Below are 9904 nucleotides of genomic sequence, written 5' to 3' on the forward strand. Positions count from 1 at the left end.
TCTAGGAGGGAGGGAACAGGGGGATATTAGGAGGGAAAACACTGCTTTAGGAGGGAGGGAGAAAACAGGACCTCAGGAGGGAAAACACTGCTTTAGGAGGGAGGGAGAAAACAGGACCTCAGGAGGGAAAACACTGCTTTAGGAGGGAGGGAACAGGGGGATATTAGGAGGGAAAACACTGCTTTAGGAGGGAGGGAGAAAACAGGATCTCAGGAGGGAAAACACTGCTTTAGGAGGGAGGGAGAAAACAGGTCCTCAGGAGGGAAAACACTGCTTTAGGAGGGAGGGAGAAAACAGGACCTCAGGAGGGAAAACACTGCTTTAGGAGGGAGGGAGAAAACAGGACCTCAGGAGGGAAAACACTGCTTTAGGAGGGAGGGAGAAAACAGGACCTCAGGAGGGAAAACACTGCTTTAGGAGGGAGAAACCAGGACCTCAGGAGGGAAAACACTGCTTTAGGAGGGAGGGAGAAAACAGGACCTCAGGAGGGAAAACACTGCTTTAGGAGGGAGGGAGAAAACAGGACCTCGGGAGGGAAAACACTGCTTTAGGAGGGAGGGAGAAAACAGGATCTCAGGAGGGAAAACACTGCTTTAGGAGGGAGGGAGAAAACAGGACCTCGGGAGGGAAAACACTGCTTTAGGAGGGAGAAAACAGGATCTCAGGAGGGAAAACACTGCTTTAGGAGGGAGAAAACAGGATCTCAGGAGGGAAAACACTGCTTTAGGAAGGAGAAAACAGGACCTCAGGAGGGAAAACACTGCTTCAGGAGGGAGAAAACAGGATCTCAGGAGGGAAAACACTGCTTTAGGAGGGAGGGAGAAAACAGGACCTCAGGAGGGAAAACACTGCTTTAGGAGGGAGAAAACAGGATCTCAGGAGGGAAAACACTGCTTTAGGAGGGAGGGAGAAAACAGGACCTCAGGAGGGAAAACACTGCTTTAGGAGGGAGGGAGAAAACAGGACCTCAGGAGGGGAAACACTGCTTTAGGAGGGAGGGAGAAAACAGGATCTCAGGGGGGAAAACACTGCTTTAGGAGGGAGGGAGAAAACAGGACCTCAGGAGGGAAAACACTGCTTTAGGAGGGAGAAAACAGGACCTCAGGAGGGAAAACACTGCTTTAGGAGGGAGGGAGAAAACAGGACCTCAGGAGGGAAAACACTGCTTTAGGAGGGAGGGAGAAAACAGGACCTCAGGAGGGAAAACACTGCTTTAGGAGGGAGAAACCAGGACCTCAGGAGGGAAAACACTGCTTTAGGAGGGAGGGAGAAAACAGGACCTCAGGAGGGAAAACACTGCTTTAGGAGGGAGGGAGAAAACAGGACCTCAGGAGGGAAAACACTGCTTTAGGAGGGAGGGAGAAAACAGGACCTCAGGAGGGAAAACACTGCTTTAGGAGGGAGGGAGAAAACAGGACCTCAGGAGGGAAAACACTGCTTTAGGAGGGAGGGAGAAAACAGGACCTCAGGAGGGAAAACACTGCTCTAGGAGGGAGAAAACAGGACCTCAGGAGGGAAAACACTGCTTTAGGAGGGAGGGAGAAAACAGGACCTCAGGAGGGAAAACACTGCTTTAGGAGGGAGGGAGAAAACAGGACCTCAGGAGGGAAAACACTGCTTTAGGAGGGAGGGAGAAAACAGGACCTCAGGAGGGAAAACACTGCTTTAGGAGGGAGGGAGAAAACAGGACCTCAGGAGGGAAAACACTGCTTTAGGAGGGAGGGAGAAAACAGGACCTTAGTAGGGAAAACACTGCTTTAGGAGGGAGGGAGAAAACAGGACCTCAGGAGGGAAAACACTGCTTTAGGAGGGAGGGAGAAAACAGGACCTCAGGAGGGAAAACACTGCTTTAGGAGGGAGGGAACAGGACCTCAGGAGGGAAAACACTGCTTTAGGAGGGAGGGAGAAAACAGGACCTCAGGAGGGAAAACACTGCTTTAGGAGGGAGGGAACAGGACCTCAGGAGGGAAAACACTGCTTTAGGAGGGAGGGAGAAAACAGGATCTCAGGAGGGAAAACACTGCTTTAGGAGGGAGAAAACAGGACATCAGGAGGGAAAACACTGCTTTAGGAGGGAGGGAGAAAACAGGTCCTCAGGAGGGAAAACACTGCTTTAGGAGGGAGGGAGAAAACAGGACCTCAGGAGGGAAAACACTGCTTTAGGAGGGAGGGAGAAAACAGGACCTCAGGAGGGAAAACACTGCTTTAGGAGGGAGGGAGAAAACAGGTCCTCAGGAGGGAAAACACTGCTTTAGGAGGGAGGGAATGGGGGGGATATCAGGAGGGAAAACACTGCTTTAGGAGGGAGGGAATGGGGGGGATATCAGGAGGGAAAACACTGCTTTAGGAGGGAGAAAACAGGACCTCAGGGGGGAAAACACTGCTTTAGGAGGGAGGGAATGGGGGGGGATTTCGGGAGGGAAAACGCTGCTTTAGGAGGAAGGAAACGGGGCGAGGGGAAGTGTGAAAAGGAGATCCCTGCAGCAGGGAACAGAGAGGGGGAACTCAGAAACTGTATTAGCTATGGTCATCTGCTATCACGTGACATGAATAATATGTTAGAGTGACAGAACAGAAGAGTGCATGTTATAAAGTCTTGTGATCGGGATAGTACCACTGTATGATTACTTTAGCATCTAAAGACACTCTTTCAATATTTTTTTTTGTTATTATTTAATTTATTTCAGCTTTATTTAACCAGGTAGGCTAGTTGAGAACAAGTTCTCATTTTCAACTGTGACCTGGCCAAGATAAAGCAAAGCAGTTCGACATATACAACAACAGAGAGTTACACATGGAATAAACAAACACACAATCAATAATACAGTAGAAAAATCTATATACAGCATATGCAAATGAGGTAGGATGAGAGAGGTAAGGCAATAAATAGGCCATGGTTGCAAAGTAATTACAATATAGCAATTAAACACTGGAATGGTAGGATGTACAGAAGATGAATGTGCAAGTTGAGATACTGGTGTGCAAAGGAGCAAGATAAATGAATAAATAAAGTGTGAGGATGAGGTAGATTGGATGGTCTATTTACAGATGAGCTATGTACAGGTGCAGTGATCTGTGAGCTGCTCTGACAGCTGGAGCTTAAAGCTAGTGAGCGAGGTAAGAGTCCCCAGCTTCATAGATTTTTGCAGTTGGTTCCAGTCATTGGCAGCAGAGAACTGGAAGGAAAGGTGGCGAAAAGAAGAATTGTCTTTGGGGCCCAGTGAGATATACCTGCTGGAGCGCGTGCAATGGGTGGGTGCTGCTATAGTGACCAGTGAGCTGAGATAAGGCGGGGCTTTACCTAGCAGAGACTTGTAGATGACCTGGAGCCAGTGAGTTTGGCGACGAGTATGAAGCGAGGGCCAGCCAACGAGAGCATACAGGTCACAGTGGTTGGTAGTATATGGGGCTTTGGTGACAAAACTAATGGCAATGTGATAGACTGCATCCAACTTGTTGAGTAGAGTGTTGGAGGCTATTTGGTAAATGACATCGACGAAGTCGAGGATCGGTAGGATGGTCAGTTTTATGAGGGTATGTTTGGCAGCATGAGTGAAGGATGCTTTGTTTTGCAAAAAGTAAGCCAATCATAGATTTAATTTTGGATTGGAGATGCTTAATGTGAGTCTGGAAGGAGAGTTTACAGCCTAACCAGACACCTAGGTATTTATAGTTGTCCACGTATTCTAAATCAGAACCGTCCAGAGTAGTGATGGGGCAGCTGCGGGCAGCGATCGGTTGAAGAACATGCATTTAGTTTTACTTGCATTTAAGAGCAGTTGGAGGCCATGAAAGGAGAGTTGTAGGCATTGAAGCTTGTCTGGAGGGTTGTTAACACAGTGTCCAAAGAATGGCCAGAAGTATACAGCATGGTGTCATCTGCGTAGAGGTGGATCAGAGAATCACCAGCAGCGAGAGCAACATCATTGATGTATACAGAGAAGAGAGTCGGCCCGAGAATTTAACCCTGTGGCACCCCCATAGAGACTGCCAGAGGCCCGGACAACAGGCCCCCCGATTTGACACACTGAATTCTATCGAAGTAGTTGGTGAACCAGGCGATGCAGTCTTCAGAGAAGCCAAAGCTGTTTAGTCTGCCAATAAGAATGTGGTGATTGACAGAGTCGAAAGCCTTGGCCAGGTCCATGAAGACAGCTGCACAGTAATGTCTCTTATCGATGGCGGTTATGATGTCGTTTAGAACCTTTAGCGTGGCTGAGGTGCACCGTGACCAGCTCTGAAACCAGATTTCATAGTAGAGAAGGTATGGTGAGATTCCAAATGGTCAGTAATCTGTTTGTTAACTTGGCGTTTGAAGATCTTAGAAAAGCAGGGTAGGATAGATATAGGTCTGTAGCAGTTTGGGTCTAGAGTGTCTCTCCCTTTGAAGAGGGGGATGACCGCGGCAGCTTTCCAATCTATGGGAACCTCAGACGATACGAAAGAGAGGTTGAACAGGCTAGTAATAGGGGTTGCAATCATTTCGGGAGATCATTTTAGATAGAGAGTGTCCAGATTGTCTAGCCCGGCTGATTTGTAGGGGAACAGATTTTGCAGCTCTTTCAGAACATCTGCTATCTGGATTTGGGTGAAGGAAAAGTGAGGGAGGCTTGGGCGAGTTGTTGTGGGGAGCGCAGGGCTGTTGACCGGGGTAGGGGTAGCCAGGTGAAAAGCATGGCCAGCCTTAGAAAAATGCTTATTGAAATTCTCAATTATTGTGGATTTATCGGTAGTGACAGTGCTCACTAGCCTCAGTGCAGTGGGCAGCTGGGAGGAGGTGCTCTTATTCTTCATGGACTTTACAGTGTCCCAGAACTTTGAGTTTGTACTACAGGATGTAAATTTCTATTTGAAAAAGCTATATCACGGGGGCTATTCGATGCTAATGCAGAACGCCACAGGATGTTTTTATGCTGATCAAGGGCAGACAAGTCTGGAGTGAACCAAGGACTATATCTATTCCTAGTTCTACATTTTTGAATGGAGCATGCTTATTTAAGATGGTGAGGAAGGCACTTTTAAAGAATAATCAGGCATCATCGACTGACGGGATGAGGTCAATGTCATTCCAGGATACCCCGGCCAGGTCGATTAGAAAGGCCTGTTCGCAGAAGTGTTTTAGGGAGCGTTTGACAGTGATGAGGGGTGGTCTTTTGACCGCAGACCCATTATGGATGCAGGCAATGAGGCAGTGATCACTGAGTTCTTGGTTGAAAACAGCAGAGGTGTATTTGGAGGGTGAGTTAGTTAGGATGACGTCTATGAGGGTGCCCGTGTTTACAGACTTGGGGTTATATCTTGTAGGTTCATTGATCATTTGTGTGAGATTGAGGGCATCAAGTTTAGATTGTAGGATGGCCGGGGTGTTAAACATGTCCCAGTTTAGGTCACCTAGCAGCACGAGCTCAGAAGATAGATGGGGGGCAATCAATTCACATATGGTGTCCAGGGCTCAGCTGGGAGCAGAGGGTGGTCTATAGCAGGCGGCAACAGTGAGAGACTTGTTTCTGGAAAGGTGCATTTTTAAAAGTAGAAGCTCAAATTGTTTGGGTACAGACCTGGATAGTAAGACAGAATTGCAACACCACCCCCTTTGGCAGTTCTATCTTGGTGGAAAATGTTATAGTTAGGGAAGAAAATGTCAGTTTTTTTGTGGTTTTCTTAAGCCAGGATTCAGATACGGCCAAGACATCCGGGTTTCAATATGAACCATGTGATGTCAGTACTATACAATCATTAGCCATGTACTGTCAAAACAGCACACCGTTTCTGACTGTGTTGACAACAGCTATATTGTACAGCATGGTGTAAGGCACTGTAAGGCTTGTTTTTTTTATAGGTTGTGTTGCAGACATGGGTTCAAATATGTATTTCTATTGAATTATTTGTTTTTAAATGAACATTTTCTGTGTATGTAGAGTATTTTCAAATAGTGTGTTTGTGAGTCAATTGGGGCTGTCACAATCGTCGTAAGAAGCGGACCAAAGCGCAGCGGGGTTAGAATACGTTCTTCTTAAATGTAATGAAGAACACTTAAACGATAAGACGACCGCGTCACCGCTATATAAACAATGCGCTAACGTGCAACATAACATCAACAATAACACACGAAAGAAGATGGCTGCCTAAATATGGTTCCCAATCAGAGACAACGATAAACACCTGCCTCTAATTGAGAACCAATCTAGGCGACAATAGACCAACATAAACACCTAGATGAAAACAACCCCATAAATCTACAAAAACCCCTAGACAGTACAAACACCCTAGAATAAGACAAGAACACACATATCACGCATATCACACCCTGACCTAACCAAAATAATAAAGAAAACAAAGAATACTAAGGTCAGGGCGTGACAGTTCCCCCCCCCCCACAAAGGTGCGGACTCCGGCCGCAAAAACCTAATCTAAAGGGGAGGGTCCGGGTGGTTAGAGCATTTGGCCAGTAACCGAAAGGTTGCTGGATCGAATCCCAGAGCTGTGAAGGTAAAAATCTGTAGTTCTGTCCCTGAAAAAGGCAATTAAAGCACTGTCATTGACTTGTGTAGTTAAGTAATGGCTAAATAAAAAAAGAAAACAATTATCAAAAGAAAACAATTCAAATGTTGTTATAATCATTTCCTTTAAATAGGCTACAATTTGAAAGTATATTCAAACATTTTTGCAAATACTCTTTTCAAATTTTAAATATATGGGAGTGTGTTTGAGTCAGTTTATTTGAGTATTTTCAAATACTTCCAATACTTTCCAAGTGTATCTCCAAAATTCAACTACTTGTTTTTCAAATTAAAACATATCTGAATACATACTTCAAAATGTGCGAAAGTAACTGAGATATGTCAAATAGTATTTGAACCAAGGTCTGATAGGCTGCTATTCGGCCTTGTTATATGTCTACCAACAGGTCTCTCCTTCAAAATAAGCATCTTGGCCTTGAAGGCCTTGGGGAGTGAAAAACCACTATTGTGTTGTGTCAACACCAGTTTGGTATGCAAAAATATTTACTTTCAAGTGTCGCATGGCTGTACAGCTGTTCTTGAAATAAACATGTATCCAACAAGGTTCATGACAGGGGTTGGTACAGTGCATTCTGTTTGTTATTAACCAACCATAAACAAGGTTCCCCTTGTGTTCATGACAGGGGTTGGTACAGTCCATTCTATTTGTTATTAGCCAACCATAAACAAGGTTCCCCTTGTGTTCATGACAGGGGTTGGTACAGTCCATTCTATTTGTTATTAACCAACCATAAACAAGGTTCCCCTTGTGTTCATGACAGGGGTTGGTACAGTCCATTCTGTTTGTTATTATCCAACCATAAACAAGGTTCCCCTTGTGTTCATGACAGGGGTTGGTACAGTCCATTCTGTTTGTTATTATCCAACCATAAACAAGGTTCCCCTTGTGTTCATGACAGGGGTTGGTACAGTCCATTCTATTTGTTATTAACCAACCATAAACAAGGTTCCCCTTGTGTTCATGACAGGGGTTGGTACAGTCCATTCTATTTGTTATTAACCAACCATAAACAAGGTTCCCCTTGTGTTCATGACAGGGGTTGGTACAGTCCATTCTATTTGTTATTAACCAACCATAAACAAGGTTCCCCTTGTGTTCATGACAGGGGTTGGTACAGTCCATTCTATTTGTTATTAACCAACCATAAACAAGGTTCCCCTTGTGTTCATGACAGGGGTTGGTACAGTCCATTCTGTTTGTTGTTAACCAACCATAAACAAGGTTCCCCTTGTGTTCATGACAGGGGTTGGTACAGTCCATTCTGTTTGTTATCAACCAACCATAAACAAGGTTCCCCTTGTGTTCATGACAGGGGTTGGTACAGTCCATTCTATTTGTTATTAACCAACCATAAACAAGGTTCCCCCTGTGTTCATGACAGAGGTTGGTACAGTCCATTCTGTTTGTTATTAACCAACCATAAACAATGTTCCCCTTGTGTTCATGACAGAGGTTGGTACAGTCCATTCTATTTGTTATTAACCAACCATAAACAAGGTTCCCCTTGTGTTCATGACAGGGGTTGGTACAGTCCATTCTATTTGTTATTAACCAACCATAAACAAGGTTCCCCTTGTGTTCATGACAGGGGTTGGTACAGTCCATTCTATTTGTTATTAACCAACCATAAACAAGGTTCCCCTTGTGTTCATGACAGAGGTTGGTACAGTCCATTCTATTTGTTATTAACCAACCATAAACAAGGTTCCCCTTGTGTTCATGACAGGGGTTGGTACAGTCCATTCTATTTGTTATTAACCAACCATAAACAAGGTGCCCCTTGTGTTCATGACAGGGGTTGGTACAGTCCATTCTATTTGTTATTAACCAACCATAAACAAGGTTCCCCTTGTGTTCATGACAGGGGTTGGTACAGTCCATTCTATTTGTTATTAACCAATCATAAACAAGTGAAAGATTCACCAGAGTAGTCTCATCTTCAGAAAAGCCTCTTTTGGATGAATCAGATTCACAGTAAACACTTTATATGTGTTATACTCAATCAGAAATCTCCTTTAAATGTCAATCATCCTGTAAAGTGCTGTCCAGATTGAATCTAGACCTTTCTGTCATTTCAGTGAATGTGTTCCCCATCAAGGCAGTGTCAGTGATGTGATCACTTCATGTGTTCCCCACCTGGGGTAGCAGCCTAGTGATTAGAGCGTTGGACTAGTAACCAAAAGGTTGCAAGACCAAATCCCCACAGCTGACAAGGCAGTTAACCCACTGTTCCTGGGGTGTCATTGAAAATAAGAATTTGTTCTAAACTGACTTGCCTGGTTAAACAAAGGATAAATAAGTCAAGGCAGTGTAAGTGATGTAAACACCCTGATTATCATAGTAAAGAAATCAAAACTATGAAATAACACATAAGGAATCATGTACCGTAGTAAAGAAATCAAAATGGATTTTAGTTTCTTCCTAATTGCCACCCTTTGCCTTGATGACAGCTTTGTACACTCTTGGCATTCTCTCAACCAGCTTCACCTGGAATGCTCTTCCAACAGTCTTGAAGGAGTTCCCAAATATGCTGAGCACTTGTTGGTTGCTTTTCCTTCACTCTGCAGTCCAACTCATCCCACATCATCTCAAATGGGTTAAGGTTGATTGATTGTGGAGGCCAGGTCATCACTCTTCTTCTTGGTCAAATAGCCCTTACACCGCCTGGAGGTGTGTTTTGGTGATTGCCCTGTTGAAAAACAGATGATAGTCCCACTAAACGCAAACCAGATGGGATGGCATATCGCTGCAGAATGCTGTGGTAGCGATGATGGGTATGTGTGCCTTGAATTCTAAACACATCACTGACAGTGTCACCAGCAAAGCACCCCCACACTTCTAAATAATTCACACATCCTCCTCCATGCTTCACGGAGAGAACCACACATGTGAGGATCATCCGTTCACCTACTCTGTGTCTCACAAAGACACAGCAGTTGGAACCAAAAATCTCCAATTTGGACTCAACAGACCAAAGGACAGATCTCCATTGGTCTAATGTCAATTACTCGTGTTTCTTGGCCCAAGCAAGTCTCTTCTTCTGATTGGTGTCATTTAGAAGTGGTTTCTTTGCAGCAATTCGACCATGAAGGCCTGATTCCTGCAGTCTCCTCTGAACAGTTGATGTTGAGAGATGTCTGTTACTTGAACTCTGTGAAGCATTTACTAGGGCTGACATTTCTGAGGCTGGTAACTCTAATGAACGTATCCTCCGCAGCAGAGGTAACTCTGGGTCTTCCTTTCCTGTGGCGGTCCTCATGAGAGCCAGATTCATCAAAGCGCTTGATCGTTTTTGAGGACTACACTTGAAGAAACTTGCAAAGTTCTTGACATTTTCAGGATTGGTTGTCCTTCATGTCTTAGAGTAATGAGGGACTGTCAT

This window comes from Oncorhynchus masou, chromosome 5 (assembly GCF_036934945.1).
Source record: "Oncorhynchus masou masou isolate Uvic2021 chromosome 5, UVic_Omas_1.1, whole genome shotgun sequence".
NCBI classification, from domain to species: Eukaryota; Metazoa; Chordata; class Actinopteri; order Salmoniformes; family Salmonidae; genus Oncorhynchus; species Oncorhynchus masou.